General features: G+C 38.9%; 1 long non-coding RNA gene across 1 annotated transcript in view; it reads right to left on the reverse strand.

Moving 5' to 3' along the window:
- Positions 1 to 8,298: 8,298 nt before the first annotated feature.
- The window catches only part of LOC149148517 (uncharacterized), a 208,323-nt gene continuing 196,868 nt past the window's right edge, over positions 8,299 to 19,753 (reverse strand). Inside the window, exon 2 of the long non-coding RNA XR_016263098.1 lies at positions 8,299 to 8,554. This is a non-coding gene — a long non-coding RNA (uncharacterized LOC149148517). The remainder of the gene's footprint in view (positions 8,555 to 19,753) is intronic.

A 19,753-nucleotide genomic window follows, 5' to 3' on the forward strand; every position in this document is an offset into this window, starting at 1 on the left:
TGAATTGAAAATGCCCTATAAATTACAAGTGGTTGTTCAACAAGAAACACTTGGCATTTTGAGAATTAAGCAGTTGAGCTCTCAGTTGCATATGAATCATGAGAAATACGATCTTTTGATAGCTTCTAGGGTCTTTGAGACTTTGCTGACGGACATAAAAGAATTCTTGCAGAATATCATGTCAGCACTCCTCGAAGTTATAAATATTGAACAACTAGTAGAGGAGCCAGCATAGGAAATGGAAAGAGAGGCAGAAGTAACTGCTCCAGAAGTGGCTGAAGTATTGGCAGAGGTCCCTAAATCACCGATAATACCGAGACCGAAGCCAAACCCAACCAAGGAGACCGTGAAGGAAAAGAAGGGTAAGCAGCCTTCCATTTCGGTGCATGTGTCGCCAAGGAGAAACCCACCAAAGCCCACTGCACATGAGAAAGGCAAGGCTATAAACCTAGAAGAAAAGGAGGAGGATATCCAAGACATCCTAAAGGACGATGAGGATGTGGGAATGGAAGTAGAGGAGGTCGAATCCTAGGGTGCAGACCCTATTATATGATTGCCAAAGTATGTCCCTCTGCGCAAGCCTAAGTCTAAGGTCCCAAAGGAGATTGATGAGAGTAAGACTCCCTTGCAAACCCCTCCGCTACTGGATGAAATTGCTTTCAATGCACTGCTTTTGGCATGGGTGTCAATATTGAAGCTAGAAGATTGGGACTTGGCAGGCCACGAGAACTTCCCACACTTGGTGACTGAGCAGTTGATGCGCCACATCATAGACACGAATACAAGGATGACTGCATTGGAGCCATGGAAGTGGCTCAAGGGAGTAGAGAAGGCAGGGTTGCTCAACCTGCTCCAGGTGCTGCACTATAACCGCACCCCAGTGATAGTTTTGGTCATCAAGCAGCTGATGTGCTTGGTGCATGATGGGTGTCTGTGGCCAAAGGAGCCAATACCCATCACAGATAGGTTGATTCACCAAATAACACACCTGCCATATACAGGAAAAAATCTAGCGATGATCTTTTGTGGCAAGGGTGGTGAGTAGGCTCTCGTAGAGTCAATGAAGGATAAATTCAAGTTGATGAAGAAGCCTCGTGTGTATGCTATCTCCATCATATGCAACCCCACTGTGAAGGTAGAAACACAGATCCTTGGAGGGAAGGTGATGCAGAAGTGCCACATCGATGAGGTGTCGGTGCCTGTCATTGCGCTCGCACAACAGTACACTGAAGGAGTTCAGTTTAACTGGTCATACTACCTTTGTGGAGAGTTCCTTACGAGCTTCTGCGAAGAACAAGAGCTCAACAAGATGTTCCACTACTTGTGGCTCTTGTTGTCAATTGTGCTAGTAGCATGGGAACTAGTAGAGGATAGCCAGTTCCCTTCGGTCATGCCAGACCTCCCTGAAGAAGCGACATACGCTTCGCTATGCGCAACCAAGGACGTGCAGCTAGTTCGAGACAACAAGATCTTTTGGATCTTGATGGAAATGAATATCAAGATGGCCATCAATCGCAAGGCGTGATTTTCGCCCAGAGTGTACGCTAATCTGTAGAACTATGTCAAGTTCAAAGCCGATTTCCATCGAGTATCAATTAGGGTGTGGAAGGACCCTGTGTAAAAGTGGTACGACTTGTTGTATCTAGCCACAGATGATGCCATTGATGTGGTGCTTGATCAATGGCCGACGAAGTGGTGCACTACCACAGACTTAGCGGTGGGTGGAAGCAAGTCTGTTGCACCAAAGAAGAAGGAGGAGGCCAAGCTGAAGATGGCGCAGCTGGTCGAGAAGAGGAAAAAGAAGGCCACTGAAAAGGCCCAAGCATAGCAGACAGGAAAGGAGGTAGGAAAACAAATAGGTGGTACAGAGTGGGGCTTTGACGAAGACACATGTTCTATTTCACCTAAGACCGAAGAGGAAGAAATAGAGCAACACGACGTGGACCCTCAATAGATGTTCACCCACATTAAGCACACAAAAGAGCTGGAGAAGGGAGGGTCCAGAAAGAAATCGAAGGCGACCAAGACCTTGCTGGACCCTATCACATTGACGGAGGGTGACTTACATGATATTGGTGACACAGTTAGAGATGTCACCGCGAAGGCCCTGCAACATTTCAAGCAACAATAACAGATCATCCTAGGGCCATGCAGACCAGGTTGCAAGAGTTGCAAACCTGTATGTCGCAGGCTGGCACGATGTCTACCAGCTTGGCTATTGGCACTTCAGAGGATGTCGATATGTTGTGCAGGAAGACTTTCGGTGCGATAGTGTTGCCAGATGGGGCACTAACCGTGAAAAAGGAGATGACAGGCCCACTGTCAGTGCCTTGAAGGGAGATGGGCTGAACCTGGCAGCGCTTTCGTGCGAAGCACTCAACCTCTTGTAGGATGGAGTAATTGCAGAGCTGAGGACCTGTGAGCACCGTGCCCTCTAAGTTATCAATGAATAGTGGATCAAAAATGAACAGATGGCCCTCCAGAGAAATGTTTCCATCACCACTAAGGCCGAGGTGTCCAACCAGAGAAAGAATATTATGGAGGTCATGTAGGTTTTAACCCCGTATAGAAATTACCTGCATACGAATTCTAAAACACAGAAAATAAACAATGCGAGAGCATAACACATAAAACACATATACACGAAGATTTTCCCCTGGATCCCAAAACCAAGACTACCAACATGATTTTTCATTATATTCCTTTCAATTTTATAATACATATTTATATATGCCGAAGAATCCAATACCATGGACCGAAAAACCATCGCGCCAAAACCATGGACTAAAAACCATTGCGTCCAAAAAACATGTGCGAAAATCATGCACACAACAATAGGTTGGTCTGCCCAACCTAACATAGGTTCCAAAACGAAAACTTTCCAGGACACTACCCTGAACCCCATAAAGTGGGTTTATGAGTAAACCTCAAACCCCCTGTGACCGCCCCCGCTACACAATTGGTGCAAGGAAGGGGGAGCTCCACCCCCCCTCTAACCTCCCGGTTCACTACGTGGGCTAGTCGTGGAAAGAATATAACACAATCCAACAGGTCATGGAGGAGGCATGCAGAATGGTCCCAGAGTTGGCCATTCCGAAGGAGGAGCCAGTCGAGGTCTACATCCGCAAGTTGGCCACAGGGGTGCGTGACACTCACACTGAGATGGAACAGGTTCAGTTGGAGTTGAACTTGCAAATTAAAGAGCTTTAGTTGAGGGCCCAACCTTCAACATCGCTAGAAGTAAAGGAAAAACAGGAAACTGTTGTCACAGAAGCAGTCGCAACGGTGGAGAGTGCAGTAGAAGACTGCACACACTTGTTCAAGCAATCATTTGAGATCCTGACAAGCTTGCAGGAGGACCCAAATATACGGAGGCTAAAGACGGAAGCACGTGAACTCCAACAGCACTACGATGAAGTTAAGGGCACAACGCAAACTGTTACACTGACATAGAGGCTAGCCAAGCTGGAGGAGGCCAAGCTGCTGAAGGAACAAGTGGACGCAGCGCTACACATGGAAGCAGTGCTGAAGGCATGACTAAATCCCTAGCTGGAGGAAGCTTACGCAATCACAGGAAATATTGAAGGTAATCTTACGACTTTGTAAGCGACACAACAAAAGCTTCAGGCTCACAACGCAGGAGTAGTGACCGAGAAGATAGTGGAAGATGTGAAGCAAGCGACAGCTTAGTACATGACCGAGGTAGTGGTCATACAGGTCGAGCTGGATGGGCTTCACACGAAGATATCCATGCCTACCGAGTGACTCAAGTGTGAGTCACGATGTTTGTGTTGGGGGCTTGTTGGGAGCGGGATCCCCCAAGGGCAGTTTTGGGGCTAAAAGCCCATGTTCGAGTAAAATTTTGCAATATAATTGTAAAGACTCTGCATTTTGTGGTGATGGAGTGAGAAGGTGTCATGGGTCAAAAAGGGTAGTCCACCCTTAGTTTTGTAAAGTAAATCTAGCTGTAAGAGATCTGCCCATGGTTCGCGGGCCATGGGATTGTATAAAAAGAGCTAAGCTCTAAGTAGTTGGAAAGACATACCATGAGAGACGATGTAATGGAGTCATAGCTTTAAAGCAAGAAGTCTAGGTCTTGGGTTGTAGTGTATATAGAGGCTCTGCAGCTGAGTGCACAGAGGCCTACGGTAGAAGTCTATAGCTGAGTGGGGGAACCCTGCAGCTATGTGTGCCAGACGGGAAAAGTTTGTAAACCCTTGGAAGATATTAATATAGAGAGATATTCTGCAATTTCTGTGTCTTAGGTCTGTTGATGCATATGGATATTTTATGTATGAATTTACTTTATTATGCTTATATGATGTATGAATGATTGCAATCACATTAAATAATTCAATGCATTTACGAATATCTATTTACACGGTATTAACTTTAAATATTTGGTAAGATAAGCAAGTCACTTAGATTAATTGGGGAATCTGCATGACACACTACCATCGCAGCACGAAGGTACCTGGGCATCAGGTTGAGGCTGCACGAAGGTCGATCATCTCCTTTTGTGGAGGTATTAAAGGCCAGAATAGAGGATTTGTCTTGCAAGCCCTAGAGTGAAGCAACCTATGCGAAGGCAGGGATAGAGGGAATCAAATGACATCACAACCATCTCAGGGTGTAGAAACTTGGTTCCAACATCCCCCCATACTGCTTCGGTTGAGAGATCGGTCTACATTCCGTGGGATGACGCCGAAAGGGCCAGTAGTGTAGGGATTTGTTTGGCTAATTAATGCTGAACATGGGTCAGGGCCCCGCAAGCCAACAAAGTAGCTTGTCGAACAAGTAAAGCAGGTTGCTACATAAAGCATCGCTGAGGTAGAAGGTGTGAAGGTGGAGATGGGGGATCTTCACAGCAAGATCATCGCAGTAGACAAATGAATTGAGGGCAAGTCACGACCTTTATGTTGGGAGCCTATTGTGATAGGGTCCCTTTGGTCAGTTTTGGGGTAAAAACCCAAGTGTTGTTGTAAATTTTGATGAAAAGATGTAAAGTCTCCACGAATTGTGGACGTGGAGCGCTTAGTTAGTTAAGAGTCAAAAATGGTTTTTTCCCTTGTTTGTGTAAGGATGAGTTGGTTTTTGAGATCTACCGATGGTCCGTCGACCATGGGATTGTATAAATAGGTGTGCCTCGGAGAGTCTAAGGCAGATCTATGTTTTTGTCTATGGGTACGACGAAAAGAGTCTTATAGAGTTAGTGCAGAGAAGTATGTCTTAGATGAGGAAAATGATCTACAGATGAGTGCACAGAGGCCTAGAGTAGTGTCTACAACTGAGTTCATGGACCCTTGTAGCTGAGTGCAGATGGAATTTTTGAGTCTATAAACTTATATTGAAGATCAATAAAGAATAGTGTTGGAGAAATTCATTTATTTTATCTCTTTACTTGTGTTATTTATGCTTATAATCTCTGTTGTGATAAGTCTTATTAACTGAACACAATACAAGTTAAGTATTTACGTGAAGAATATAATATGATTTGTTACATTCATTAAGAACTTAAGTAGATCTGAATATATTATTATCTAACAATAATTTATGGTGTGCATAAGTAGATAATTCACATGTTCAGGGTCTGCAAAAGCCGATCGTAGACCTTCGCGAAGTTCTAGTGGCCATTCGAAGAGAGTTACAGTACCAAGTCCGTAGGGCTTATAGATTTGCACGGAGGTAGATCTAGGGCATAAAAAGGACATCGCACTGATGTATTGATGTAAAAACTTGGTTCCAGCATCTCCCCATACTGCTTTGGGTGAGACTCCAGTCTGCGCTACACAGGGTGATGCTGAAAGTGCCAGTAGTGTAGGGTTTTGTTTGGCGCAATTAATTTTGAACCTGGGTTAGGGCCCACTTAGCCAACAACTAGCAACTTTCATCCACAAGTTACAACCACACATGGCATCAATGCTGCTCATGATGGCCTTCCTCAACTCCTTGACATACCTCCTCTATGCCATCGCTTTTTTTATGCTACTAGCTTTGAGACAGTTGAACCTAAACAGTTGTAAAATGCCTCCACCAATAGGTGGATTACAAAAGATTGGATGTATAAATAGTATCGTACTAACACATTATAGTAGAAATCCATTCTCAATAATGTACTTTACCCCCTGAGTTAATTTTTCATAGGATTCCATATTCTGGGTCCTCCCGTGAGAGATTTAGGGTCAGTCTTGCTCTGACATCAAAATATTTGAGCATTCTCTACCCTAATTACCACTCAAGTGATTCTTTTTTTTAGACATAAAAAAATTATAATTATATTGATCAATGCTAAGTTAGTAATTGTTAATACTCTTGCTTTGACATGAATTAAAAAATTGAGATGTGAAGTGGATAAATTAATAGTTAAGGGTTTCCATAAGTTTTGGTGGTAGTAATCACTAGTAAGTCTACATATTCATCATTCTACTCCTACATAACCATTGAGGAAAACATAAATAATGGTGTAAAGTAATTTTACAAAGTATATTTATTTATATCTTATTTAAATTATGATGGAAAGTAATTCATGGTAAATATATTTCTTACCTAAACTATTGTCAAAGATTTTATTTTTGGATGGTTTTAATGCAAAGTTTAAGGATAAAATATTACCACAAAATATCTAAAAATCAGGCAAGAATATCTCAATGATATCCATAAATTATGCCATAAAATATGTGAGGTAATTATCCACAACATTTTTTTGTGCAAAGGTTACATTAAGACCTTCAAGTTATAGTCCAATGAAATATATACAAATAAAAGCGTGCTCATTCCAACCAGCTAGATTTATTGCATGCTTAAAGGTTTTAAACCTTAACGTGCACACTTTATTGAACACTATTGAAAAAACTAATAACAAGAAACACAAATTCTTTACTCTTAGAGGGGGGAACATTATTCATCCGTAAGCAGACTCTTTAAAACAATTATCAGTGTGCTCGCCTCCCATGTGGTTTCACATGGTCGTGGCTCCCTTCTACCATGGAATGCGTGGAACGTGTGTGGGGTGTGGTCAACTTTATTTTAGTGGGAATATTTTAAAATCTAACGAAGGTTCAATAATTGATTTGTTCCCCTCTTTAAGAGTTTGGATTTTTATCTCAAAATTGCAATGCAGTTAAATTTAACTAACCAACTTTCCGAGACTGGATTCCTATCAACTCGGTGTGCTTCCTGCCCCAAATTCCACTTCTGTTTCCACTGAATTCATCAACCCCATTTTATTCATTTTTAATTTCAATGTGGACATCGTTGAAACTTAACCTTGAAAAATCAACCACAACCCTTTTAATTTTATTATTAGAGATGTTCAAAATAAAAATAAAAATAAAAACTGGGTTAGCTACAAGATTGCCTAGGAGGCTCAACACATTATGGAAAATGCTTTCACACAAACACATTTAACATGGAAGAAAAAGTTGTTATGATTAAAAGGGGAAGGACAAACCAAGTTTGTTGTGAAACTGTTGTTTCTCTTGTCTCGAGAGAGTAATTGAAATCAATTTAGGAAGAAATTATATATAAGTTTTATTCCTGATATAAAGTTGTTATTTATTTTGTATTTGGAAGTATTTTGGATAAATATATATAGAATGCTTGATATTTCCAAGTAAATTTTATAGATATGGAGATTGAAACCAATTTGGACCAACATGTTATATAATTTTTCTTTAGGATGTTCAACTCTGGTTTATTTTTTCTTTGGGAGTATTTTGGAGAAGAATATACAAAGTGCATGATATATCCAAGTAAACTTTGTAGTTGGATTCAATCCACCAACTTCTTAGTTTTTAGAGTTTGTACGCACATAATTTAGCATAAAAATGACACAAATAAAAAAAATGTGAGTGCACAAGAATTTACATGGTAAAATCCTAATGATTTGTCAAGGAAACATCCATGAACAAGGAAAAATGATCTTATCATAGGAGAAATATTACAATGAGGCTTTCACATATATTTGGTCATCTCTTGGAATTATAAATGAAGTAGACAATGTTACAATAGTTTAGTAACTATCTTTAGGTTCATAAACTACCCCGGTTAGAATAACCACAACTATATTTAGAACAATAAATTTAGTTTTGAATTTTACTTTAATTAACTTTTGTCATATTATAACAATCTCCACTTGGACAAAATATTTCCTTATTCCTTGCCAAATCCTATCACCTTTTTTACAAGCAAGAGAAGCCAAACACCACTGTAGCTTCTCTATCAACACTGGTTTTGTAAATATGTATGCACATTTTTCTTGAGTGTGGACATTTTTAGGATCAATTCCACCTCCATCGGTAACCTATCTTACAAAATGGTACTTTATATAATCAGTATGTTTGGCCTTTCTATGATAAGTTGGATTTGTATCCAATTGTATAACATTTGACTATAAAAAATATAGTGACATTGTACTACATTCTCCCAAGTTCACCTAGAATACCCTTCAACCAAATTGTCTCTTTTCATGCATGTGAAATATAAATCTACTCTAACTCTATGGTGGATAAATCCAATGTTTATTGAAGCTTTGATATCCAACTGATAGATACCCCTGCAAGAGTAAAAACATATCTTGAAGTAGGGCTTCTTTTGTCCAAATCACTTGTACAATCCAAATGAACATATCCATAGACATAATAATTACAACTACGAAAGGTGATACAATAATCATCATGGCTTTTAAGATACCGAAGCACCCATTTTGCTGCAAACCAATTCCTTTTTTCCTAAATTTTCCATTAACCTACTGACAACACCCAATGCATGTGAAATATCTAGTCTAGCATAAACTATCAGATATATCATACTTCCTACTATATTGTCATACAATACATGAGACATATAATCGTTTTCATCTCCATTACTAAGACATAAACTAGAGGAAATATTAAAATGGGAAGTGAAAGGGATATTAATAGTTTCAAATAGTTCATCTTGAATTTCACAAGTATTTTTTCTATATACTTCTGCCATGAAAATTGGAGTTGAACATTTTTATTATCTATGTGTATTTCAATGGCCAAGATATGTCTTGCATCTTGTAGATCCTTCATATCAAACATCCTAACAATCTGAGCATTCAACCTATTGATTTGTTCCATGCTTTTACTTGCAATGAGTATATCATCAACGTAAAACAATAAGATAATGAATATGTTATTCAAAAATTCAAAGTACACAATGATCACACTGCCCTTCTAGTATAATCATGGTTCATTATGAAAGAATAATACTTTTTATACCATTATGTTGGTGACTACAGAGCATACCATGATTTATTGAGATTGTAAACTGATCTTTCATTTTAATGTTGCATAAAAGCTTCTAGTTGTTCCATATAAATCTCCTCATCCGAATCTCCATACAAGAACTTTGTTTCAACATCTATTTTCTCTAAATCCAAATCAAGCGAAGCAACTAGTGCCAACACAATACAAACAAATACAAGTTTAAAAATTGGAAAAAATATTTCATGGAAATCTATACCTTCCATTTCAGATTAACCTTCTGTGACTAGTCTAACCTTATACCTTTCAATATTACCATTAAAAACATTTTCAATTTGAAAATCCTTTTACATCCAACAACCTTTCTATCTTTTGGAAGTTCTACCAGATACCAAGTTGTGTCTCTCTAAGGAATCCATTTCTTCTTTCATCATTGCCATATGTTTAGAATTATTGATATTTTCTACTACTTCTTGATAATGAGAAGGTTTTCCATCATCAGTAACCAAAGAAACAAATGAAGTGAAATCAATATAACTTTTAAGAAATTATCATTCTTTTGTAGATATTCTCGATGTTGGTTTCTGACTTTAAAAATTTTCTTGAATGTCTTCACTATCTACAACTTCTTTATCAACAAAAGTTTCTTCTTATAGATGGTTTAGCCTCAAACTGGATTTGTTAATTTGGTGCATGTTCCTATAATTGTTTCTATTTCAAAACACATTCTGCATGATCTGATTTAATAAGGAAATATTCATCTTATATCACATCTCTACTAGTGACGATTTTGTGGGAAGTATGATACCAAAACCTATATCTCTTAGAAATATCATCATAACCAACAAAAATGTGTTTCTTTGATTCATGGTCCAAGTTAAAATGATGATTCTTAGGAGTAAGAGCATACACATCACCAACAAAAAAAAAATCAACCAATCACAAGGATGACTTATCCATACTTCTTTGAGAATTTTGTAGTTTATTACAATGGATTGTGATTGATTCACTTGATAATAAACAATATTGAATGTTTCTTCCCACAACTCTTTCTGGAAATTGCCATTACTTGGCACGCTCCTTGCTCTTTCAGGAAAAGTCGTGTTCATGGCTTCTTCCACACCGTTTTTCTTATAAGTATTGACTGTGTTTTTTGGTCTCATAATCCCAATTTCCATGTAGTATTATTCAAAAATAAAGAAATGAACTTGGCTTCATGATCCATTCTTAAACGTTTTATTGATCTACTAGCTATTTTCTTTACCATAGTTATAATTGTTTAAAATTTTTAAATACATTGGCCAGAGATTTCACCCCTACTTGGCCAACTAGTTAACAAGCTCGGCCAAGTTACCAGCTTGATCAACTTAATCTAAGGGCTCCACATTGAAAGAGAGTCAGGGTTGGCCCTCACCACAAGTAACCACCTTGCACACATAGCTACAGTTCTAACTTTTTTGACCTCTGACCTCGAAAGTGCTCGACCAAGCAATCACACCTAACTATGTTATTCGGTCTAAATCTTCACTAGTGGGCCTCGCTTGACTAGTTCAACTTCACTTCCTTTTTGAGGTGCAAGCTCACACCAAGTTGCATATTTTGACCAACTTTCCTAACCCTTAACCTAGAGGGTCTCACAGGAAAAACCTACTCCATTTTTAAGGATTTCAACACTTCAAAAAATTTCCATCTTTTTTCCTATTTTAGCATATGCATGTAACACTCATTTGACGACCATTTCTCAGTGCTTGCATCTAATTCAATGCTAGCCCTCCTAATATTATATGGTCTTGTCCTAGCCTGGAAATATGCATAAATATATATATACTCAAATAAACATAGTTATACTTCTTCTAAGGCCTCGGCCCAACCCTTTAATGCATGTATAGATATACCTATATAAAAAAAGGTTATGCTACCTAGGATTTATGGTTTATAAAACAAGGCCTAGTAGCCATTATTTTGATAAAATCATTCATATGGAAAAATTATACCCATTTTTAGTTACTCAGGAAATTCACTTATTTCTCTACATTGCACGACTAGGAAGAGTCAATTGAAAACGATCTAACCAATTGAATTACCTCGACTAGATAAGACTAGTTGAGATGACCTAAACTAGTCAACTTACCTTGTATAGAAAAGACCATTCAAATGACTCAAACTAGTCGATTTACCTCTACTAATAAGACCGTTTGAGAAACTCATACCTATCAACTTACCTTGACTAACAAGACCAATCAAAGCAATCCAACTAGTTGACTCACTTGACTACATAAGACTAGTCAAATCCTTTTCCTTAGTCGACTGCAATAAATGTGTCCCATGCTCTTCAAGACCTTTGTCATGTCTTGACCACTTTATACATGTAAGTGACAACCAAGCCATAACCTCATCATTTCATGACCTCAAATGACTAGTGTAATAACAATTTTGGTCCTCCCACAATGGGCCCCATGCTAGCTATCGAGCATTGATGTGGATGTTTGTCACCTTTTTAACCACATACGTGACACAACTTGTCGACTCAACTCAACCCTCAACCGACCATAGAATTCGAGTACCTTTGGATCGACCTATAGTGAAAATATGCAATATTCCTCACCATCAACTTATGCCTTATATTTTAAACATCCGACAATGTAATAACCATCATGTTAGACCATCATTGACTTGAACTTCTTGTTGAAAAGATTACCCATTGAGGGAATTCACACACATTCTTCCATATTATTCAAACTACATTCCACAGTCACATAGGGCCATCTTTGAGGTTTGTGTTTCATGAATGTGTTAGCTTAACAAAAAGGCCTTGAGACCCCTTATAACTGATGGGCCTCTAAATTAGACATGAATTAAGGCCCATGCCTTTAAATTAAACATAAATTAATGCCTATGACCATCCTTCAGCACATTGAACCTCTCTTTTTGCATTAGATAATGTATTTTTAACTTTAATATATTCATTAGGAAGATTTATGAATAATTGCATATTTGTGCCTAGTATTATTTATTTTTTGTGGAATATTATGAGAATATTGGGAATATTATGGAGATTTGGAGGAGGAGATAATTTAGGGACTTGTTCCCTACTATCGGAGGATGAATAAAAAATAATAAATCAAAAAGATATTATGGAATTATGGCACATATTGTGGAACTCCAATGATTGAGGAAATCTAGGAATATGTTCCCTGCCATTTAATGGAGATTCCTAGTATTGGGACCAGATCCACTAATTAAGGGATTTTGGTGGGGAAAGCTTCCTCCTTTCACAGGGAATGATTTCTAATAATTTTTTATAAGTACTAAGTTGAACTTTCCTATAGGGAAAGATTTTCATTAGTGTTCTTGTGGAGAGAACTCATATTTCGGCAACTCCATTGTATTTTCTTGTGGGGATGTAATTGTATTGATGAAATAATGAAGATTGGTGTCATGTTCAGCTTCTAAATCTTGTTCTCCTCCATATGTCTTTGAGTTTCATTGGGCTTGGCCATCCCAGGATCCTCAGAGCCCTTTTGTATCATTTTCTTTCCTTCTTTTCGCTTCTTATTCACATGCATCTCTTGTTTTTATTTATTTCTACTCCTGCATTCAATATTAATGATTTATTGATGTAGGATTGAGTTCAATGGTTAATATAAGTTCTTTGGAAGGATCAATAACATCATTTCATCCTCGGAAAATATTTGGAAGGTCATAGTAATCATTGAGCTACTTGGATTAGCTTTCTTATTCCCAAATCTAGATTTCTGGAACTCCTTTGTGGCAAAGAACACTACTGCTATTTTTTAGAGCATGCTAACAAGCTTCATTTAGGTTGGTTCCACTTGCATTAGATCAAAAAAACATTCTAGTTCATAACAAAAATTACCCCATTGCATTTTCACTTGATTAGGTTAGGCTTTTATAGATTTACTAGCTCACTAGTTATCGAATTTCTAGTTTTTCGACTAGTAATTTTGTGCTATTTTTTAGCATGGGTTAACAAAGGTATTTTTGAGTGATTCCACCTAGAATGGGGACCTAAGACATCCTAGTCAATAATTTTTTTTTCCCATCCAAGTCGGATTTGATTTCCTGGGTCATTCAATGAATTATAATTTCATATAGTAAATCTGTAACATCCTGTTGTAAATCAGGGGATCCTGTAGGAAATCCTGTAGCATCTTGTAGGAAAGCCTGTTTTGAGCCAGAATTGAGAAAAATCACCATTGAAGCTTGGATTAGGCATCTACTTGACCTCCATGCCATTAAGACCATTTTAAGCCGCTTGCTCCACACTTTTCTACCCTGCCAAAGTTCAAGGAAAGATTAGCATTTGCATTTATAAAGCAAAAATATTTTAAAAATGAGTTCTTTTATATTTACACATGCACACAACAGTTAGTAATCTCTAGACTAGATTTCATGCTCAATTAGTTTAAATCATTACATGTGATAAATAAAGTTAAGATAGGTTTATTTTACATTTAGTTCACGATCTTTATGCAATTAGAATAGGTTTCTTTCCTTGTACTTTCTTTCTTGCAATAGGTTAAGGTTCCATTTCGAACATTTCATTTTCTGCAATTAGTTTAGGATTTTATTTTAGTACATGCACTCCATTACATCATGACAACAAATGAAGGACACATTGTATGGTGTACATATAGTCGTAATACCTCTTAATTTTTTACAAACTATGAGTTGAGAATTAAAGTCGGTAGCCTTGGGAGTTGCAACATTCTTGTTGCAATACTGAGGGTCATCACTTTTTGGCGCCGTTGTCAGGGAGGTGTCAAAGCATGCATTGTTTTCTTCCCTTGTCAATTAATTTCTTTTTACTTTTTGCAAAAACAAAAATTATTTGCATTAAGCATATTTCATTTAAAAAATAGAAAAGTTCATTTCATTAGTGTTTTCATTCAATCATAAAAATAAAAATAAAAAATATCCAACACCAACCCACCCCCCCATTTGATCACTTGGTGCAGTAAGAGCCACATCACCATTCAGTTTTGCCGATAGAAGAAGAAGATGGCAAAGAACGTAGAAGAAATGGATGGATATTATGGCAATGAGGAAGATGCTCTTGGATTTACCATTCAAGATATTGATATCAATGTGCACATAAAGAACACCCCTCCATATTTTCTTCCAAAATTTCATGGTCTTAAATTGTTCATGAGTTTAGGGACCAATTCAATAAGATCATGGAATGATATGAAAAATATATTTCTAGAAAAATATAAAGATCATGATCTCAAAGAAGAAATATTTAGAATGAATCAAATAGAAGATGGGAGTCTAGGGGATCTAATAGAGAGGTTCATGTACAATGTTAAGAGGGAAAAACTACGTCATTTAGGATCCAACACACTGAAAACCCTCTTACTTAAAACAATTAGGGATGAGTGGATTGATCTCATTGATCTCATGAGTAGAGGTGATGTATACGAATTATCATTTGATGAAATTTGTGAAACATGCAAACACATATCAAGAGGAAGGGAAAGAGTAAGTTAATTAGCATTAAGATCGTGTTGTGCTCTACAACAACCCCCCATTTCATAACATTTTTATTCACACAAAAAATTAACATATGGAATGGGTCCCTTTTAAAATTTAATTGGCATCAATGCTTTTTGTGTTCAAAAAGGTATGATAATCAAATGAGTTTATGTATTTAAGCCTTTTTTGAATAATAGTGTTCTAATAATAAAGCAATCTTTTGTTATTGCGATAAAGCGATCGCAAGATCGCATATCGCAATGACATGAGAAATACATTAAAACGACACCTTGTTCTCCGCCGATGCGATATCGTTGTCGGCGATCGGCGATATTCCATGCACACCTAAAAAGGGCACATAACTCACGCTCCGACGCGACGCGATATCGGCGATCGGCTATCGGCGCTGCCTCATGTGGGAAAAAAACACTTTAAGTTATAAACCCCGACCCGATGCGATATCGCTATCGGCCGTCGGCAGGATCTCATGCACTTTGATAAGGCGCTCGGGTCTTACCCCGATGCGATGCGATATCGCAATCGGAAATCGGCAAATCACTTTATATGCACTTTGTAATGTTTCCACGCGCTAGTCCGATGCGATGTCGCTATCGGCACTCGTCAGGATCTTTTTCTAATGATTGTGTACCATCTATTCCCCGATGCGATGCGATATCGCTCATCGGCGGTCGGCATTCTAAAAAACTCATCGCTTGAAGCCTCGAAGTTATATTGATATCCAGTTGATAAAGCGCAAATTTCAAAATGCCGTTAAATGCAGGGATAAGGTAATGCATGTGTATTTAAAACCTTGCTCCTTCGATTAACGAACACTTGCGTTTAACCGCCAAAATATCTGTTGCACGCTTAAGGGGGTCATTCAGCCGGATAACGGTGTGATACTCATTTAATGAGTAGCAGGCCTTAAATCACGATTAATGCATATGCAATATCTTCCCAGTGATTGGATCCGCAGCCACTTTTGAGAATTAATATCACCACGCTTCAAATGATATATCTTTCCCGTTATGGATCGTCATTGTTATTTCCTTGTTATGATTTCTCTTGCATTTGTGTAGAATTCATCTGTTGAGAGAAGCCTGAGCATGATGGGGAAGAAATCCAAGAGGACCACGGGCTCCGCTGGTGCATCTGTTGTAGGACAAGCTGCCGCGGATAAGAAGAAAGGCCTAATTTCAGACACTACGTGCACTGGTCTCACTAGGACTTCATGGCAGGACACATATAATCTATTAGAGGCTGAGCAACCGAAAGTGATAGTGACAGAGGCTAGTGTGGATGTACTAAAGAAGTCCGATGCTACTCTCAAAGACTTGGCCAACTCCTTTCTTCACAGGATAGCGGCCAGAGAGCAGGTCCTTCCCTACACTGATGTAGTGCGCTGGGCAATCGAAGAAATTCCGATCATCGATAGAACGTTTCACACAAGGGATGGAAGGATTTTCGGGTCGTTCAAGCCAGAACACCTAAGGCAAATGTATCAATTGCCCGAGCCAGAGAAAATCTATAACAAAGCCTTCGTGGAGAAATTTGCAGCAGAAAATGAAGTACAATCTGAACCCATCCGGGATTGGAGGCAGAATCCGGCCAAACACAAGCACGAAAGCTCGGGTAAGTACTCTGTCGATTCTTTGGCTTCTCCCTATTGCTATGCAGGGATTATGATGTGTAGGCTATGGGGGTTACATGACTCTGCTAATTTCGACATAGAAATGGTTCCCCTGATGGAAGCAGTTGTTAATAGTATAATCATGGATTGGGCCACCATTCTTTCTGATAAGTTGGCCGTAGCTGTTCGTGACTTTAGAGCAAAATCCAGAGTTACCGAAAGGAAAATCCCACCATTTTATTATAGTGCTTACATTATGGATACCTTGTGCTTTAATTCTGAGTTTCCTATCCTCAGTTGGAGGTGGACCACCCAAGACCCCTCACCCATTCATTTATACCATCAGAAATTGTGGAAGTCCTCTTACAAGGACCATTTGTATCAAATTTGCAATGGTTTTATGGTTCCCATTCATTATTCCATTTTTGATCGGCCTATTCCCAAAATCTCCTATCTGGCTTCCTTCGACTTACCAGCTGTAGCAGGTTGGTTTGGAGAAGAGAATTTTACCTATATTAGGGTTTATGGGAGCCAGGCCAAGCCGCATGTTCTCCCTCTATATGTTCCAGACAAATTGTTGGCCCGAGAAATCTCCTACCAGATTATGGCCGACAGTGTCACACAAACTCTCAAGAAAGAAAAGAAGAGGGGCTGGCCCTCTTTTCCCTTGAGAATTAGTGTTTTTACTTTGCATGATCTCAAGCATGCAGAAAAAGAGGCAACAAAGATGCAAGCTTTATCTCTGGCCACTATCCCAAGCAGACTCTATGATCCACATAAAATTGTCTATACTGCCCTAGAACAGGCCAAATTAACAAAATTTGACCATCAAGAGGATATGTTTGATGACCTGTTCGTCGCTGCCGATACAATAGGCCAGACCAAAGAGCTTGCTAGAATGAGATATAATGATGAGACATTAACTGAGTTCAATAAACTTAGAGAGCAGAGGTTGCAAACTCTGCCTCTAGATTTATTGACAACAACCCCAGCGTCTTCCTCAAGCGAGCCTGGTCGGCAACCGACGAGCCAACCTCCTGTTACAACTAATGATCAAGAGAAACAACATGAGGAAAGACAAAAGATGTTGTAGGCAGAAAAACAAAGAAAAGAGCAAGCTGAGAGGCAGAAGAAGGAGCAGATAGAAAAACAGCAAAAGGCACAGAAGGATCAAGAACAGAGAAAGCAGAAAGAGATAGAGGAACTGAGGAAGAAAGAAGAAGAGGAGAAACAAAAGAAAGAACTGGCAAATAGGCAGAAAAAGGAATTGGCAGATAGGCAGAAAAGGGAGCAAGAAGAGAGACAAAGAAAAGAACTAGAGGAGCAACAACGAAAAGAGTTAGAGGAGCAGCAGAAGTTAGAACAAGAAAAAGAGCGGAGCAAATCCCAGACTGAGCAACATAAACAGACCTCCATTGATCCTGAATTGCTTAAACAATGGAACCAATTCGATTCCATTATCAGTGGAAAGGAAGGCTCCAAAGATACAGACTCCTCTAAGACAAGCGATGTACCAGATACCACTTCTTCTCAGGTTCTAAGCGGAACCAGAGGCCCACCCATTTCAAAGGATGTTGAAGTAATTACTATAGATCCTTCTGATCAAATTGTTCTCCAGGTGGAAGATATTCCTCCCGTGGATGTTTTCTATAGCCCAAAGTATAAAGCCATTGTTAAGCGCTCAAGGAAGAGACGAAGGCTTGATCAACCTTCTATCTTTCCTGAGCAAACGATCACGGGCAATGTAGTCTGGAAGGAGGAATTGGATCCCTCCGATGACCTAACCAAGCTGTCGCAGTATGTGGGAGCTTATTCTGCAGCGACTATTGACAAAGCATCGGAGGGAAGTCTTCTATTGAAGACTAAGGACCAGGAGATTTGTGCATTACAGGCAGAAGTAACCGAGGCGAAAAACAAGGCAGCGCAGGTAGAAGAGCAGTTGCTGGCACAACAGCAAGAAAACAATATATTAACCCAGCAACTGCAGACTGAAAAATAGAGAATCGACCAGAGCGCAATCCAGAAGCAGAAAGAATTGTCGGAGGCATTGGCACAGTTGAGAGAGGCGAATGAGCTGATGATGAAATCAAAAGACGAGCAAATAGCTCGACTATTAGCGCAGCTTGAAGACATCAAGGGCACCCATAAATTGGAAGATTTCAGAGCAGAAGCAGCTCAAATAAATGGCGCATTAATATCTCAGATTAGACTCCTATGCCAGCAACTTACTGAGGCTAAGCCATTATGCGAAATATCTACAGCAGTATGTCAGCAGATAGACAAAGCCAGAAATGAGCTAGATCAGGCCGAAGAAACCATAGCCGGATATCTTGATTGGCAAGATACTGATATGGGGAAGGCAGCGAACTTGCCTAGAATCTATGAGACATACAAAGACATACTCTTCATGGAGTGGAACACTCAAGTGATGAAAGCGGAAAGGGCAGCTTCAAGGTGTAAAATGATTGCCAGCAATATGATTGATTTAGTCAACAACACACTCTATTTGGAAAACATGATTTCCCAGTGCACACCTGGAAGCATAACAACAGCAAACATGATTGAACAAACAAGTTATCATGACTTGGAGGAAAGGGGAAGGTTAATCGCTGGAGTAAATACTTTAACCTCCGAGGCATATTGGCTCTTTCTAATCAAGCCACACACTCAAAGGTCGGCCCTCAAATGTTTAACAGATGCTCTTGGATGCCTGATCCCCAACATTCAAGATGCCACATATGATACCCAACTCACTTCGCGTCTCAACACTCCACCAGAAGTAGATCCAATGCTGGCGATATGTCAGCTGAGGTTTAAAGGCAAAGAGCCCACCTAATGAAGCATTGCTGCCGACTGCCAGATCACCAAGGAAGATTGAAAAATATTTATTGATGCCAATTTAATAGCTTTTCAGTTTCTTAGATATTTAGATTAGCTTAGTATTTATAGACCCTTTCATTGTTTTGGAAAGGGTCGTAAAATTTTGTAACAGACTTAAAGGCTGAAGTTTGCACTACTGTGCTTCAGCCTATATTCTTTTGTGAAACTCGACCGATAGTTCTTAATTTAACGAGAAGGCTGTTTTAAACAATTGCGCACTATTGTCTCTTGTTTGGAATGCTTTCTGGTTTGAAGGAAGGACTGCGACATAGCGATTAATATATTGGATTGTTAAGCAACTTACATGGTACTTTTATCTGCATATGTGTTCTTTCCTCTTATATGAATTGTTGTGTTATTATTGTTGCTATTGTTGAATACATGCATGCGCTGTAACAGTAAATCTTCATTTCGTTCCACTATTGGATGTTTTGTGATTTGCCCTCTCTCTTAATCATGCATGTAGCAATGATATGAATGACAAATTGTAGTAATTCGCTATTATCGCTCTGCATAA

The sequence above is a fragment of the Pinus tabuliformis genome, chromosome 9 (genome assembly GCF_031772625.1).
Source record: "Pinus tabuliformis cultivar Carrire ecotype Pingquan chromosome 9, CPIR1, whole genome shotgun sequence".
NCBI classification, from domain to species: Eukaryota; Viridiplantae; Streptophyta; class Pinopsida; order Pinales; family Pinaceae; genus Pinus; species Pinus tabuliformis.